Here is a 2,502-nt window from a genome sequence, read left to right on the forward strand (position 1 = left end):
CTCTATGTATAGGCTTATGGCTTATGTTCATGTTATTTTCCTTTATAGCTATTTTTATAAGATATTTCAGTAATACCAAAAGGGATAGGTTAAGTTGCTCCAAGCCCCTTGCTTATCTGTGTATTTGTATGTGCTGCAATACTTCTTGTTCTGCTGTGGTAAAATTGAATGTGCCCCCAACCATCCACATTTTGAGTCAACAGTTGTGAATATGTGCTGTACTAGTGGTGCTTCAAATTCCATGTATTATATTGCCACTCCTTTTAGCAAGTAGTAGAAACAGACAAATCTGGTGTGATATGAGCCTGAAGATGGCCACACACGTTCACGTTTAGCTGGACATAGAGGGTAGACACACAGCAAGGACACCTTTCTATTGCTATAATATTTACAATCATATCTGCGGGTGTATGGCTAACTTTACAGGGCAAAATTGTTTAGATAGAAATATAGGCATGCCATTGTTTATCTCAATAGAAAAGTCAGGTAAAACTTTAGAATTCAGCTTTTCCAGTGCAAATAGTAAGGATATATGAACATCTAATATTTGCAATTAATAGCTGCAAATAGATATAGGTTCTACTGTAGTTGCTATTTTTCAACTATGAAATCACCCAGACCAACCTCTGGAGAGTTTTCTTACTGTTATTACAGTGCATTGGTTTGACCCCATTTCTTTAAAGACTTTGCCCTATTGCTCTGTAATACTAGAAGAGGCGAGAATTAGAGGTACTGAAAGGAGAAAGCTGGACAGCAACATACTGTGACTCATTAACAATTTCCAGGTTCAGCATACCTCCCAACTGTCCAGTATTTTGCGGCACAGACATGATTTTGACAGCTCAACCCACAGTCCCGAATTGTTACTGAAATGTCCTGACTTTCTCTTTGATCTCCTGCACTGAACAGCCAAAAAAATATACAATGTAAAACGGAGGCTTTTGGCAGAGAGCCCAGAATGGCAGATACATTTGTAACAATTTAAGATAAGCAAAGATACAATTGTAGCTATTTAAGATACGCAGGTCTCTTGGGGAAACTGTGACTTGCAGCTTAAAGGGCAACGCACCTTCATTAGCAAAACTGTAATAACACATAAAACCTAAAACCCGTGAGCAGGATCAACCCCATAGATGCTGCTCCCAGTGGCCTCGGAGCAGGTGATTATTTTTTTATTCCTGACTTGGTTGCATAAAAACCAGATGTACCGCCAAACAGAGCCTCCTGTAGCTGCCAGTTCACATAGGGGCTACCAAATAGCCAATCACAGCACTTACAGGTACCCCAAGGAATTTCATGCTTATTTTGCTCCCCAACTCTTTTTAGTAGTGGCTTGCAGGTAAAAAAAAAGGTTGGGACTCCTGCTCTATGTGTTACTTGCTACTTGTGTCAATTCAAGCTTGTATGTTCACTACTTGCACCTTGCGTCAAAGTGGCAGTTAATTGTGCATTGCTGAATAAAGTGCAAGGTACAAAGTACAGGAAACAGATGCAAGGGAGTTAATCAGATTAATGCTGTTTCCATTGCTGGGATTATCTCCATGCTGGAAATGGCACAATTTGAACATAAAATGATGCCACAAAAACACGTGTAAAACTTGTGTACAACTGTTGCTGATGTATGCCTGCAAGCTGCTGTGTAAGCTACTAAAGAGCATTTTAAAACATGAACGGGGCTGCTGCTTGTTAAGAGGAAAGAAGTTAAAGCTAACATAACCATTTTGTTCTGTTTCATTATGCAGTACAAAAGGGGTTACAGTCTTTTCATATTTAAAGGGAAACACTACCTAAATTATAAACATAAAAATTGTAGAGATTTAAAGAAAATTTATTTCTAAGCAACTTTCCAACAAATACTAAAGGGGTAGTTCATCGTTACAGTAAATTTTAGTATGTTATAGACTGTCCTATTCCTAGTAAATTTGTAATTGATCTTCATTATTTATTTTATATAATATTCAAATTATTTGCCTGTCCCCTGACAGCCAAATACGATTACTCAGTGAGCTTACAATTTTATTATTCTTGTTATTTCTTACGACTTGTCTATTCAGCCCCTCTCCTATTCATATTCCAGTCTCTCATTTAAACCATTGACTTTTTTTAAGGTAAACAAGACCCTGGCAACCAAATAGCTGCTTAAGTTCCAAACTGAGCTGCTGAGATAAAAAGCTACAGAAATGAAAAACCACAAAATTAAATAAAAAATTAAAACCAACTGGAAATTGTCTTAGAATATCAATGTCTACAACCTACTAAAAGTCGATTTAAAGATGTCAAGGCAGTGGCGTAACTAGAATTTGGGGTACCAGGGCCAGGGCCTTATTTACGTCACTGTGTCAAGGTTGATACCTATTCTGGAAAAAAATACCTATATTTTATTGTTTTAGTAATATTTAGTAACCCTATTGTCAGGACATGCCAGGCAAAGCACAGAAACTGTGGACAGATAATGCTTTCAATAATCCGTGCTCTCTGTACTTTGCCCTGTTTAGATTGGCT

This window comes from Xenopus laevis, chromosome 3S (genome assembly GCF_017654675.1).
Source record: "Xenopus laevis strain J_2021 chromosome 3S, Xenopus_laevis_v10.1, whole genome shotgun sequence".
Classification (NCBI taxonomy): Eukaryota; Metazoa; Chordata; class Amphibia; order Anura; family Pipidae; genus Xenopus; species Xenopus laevis.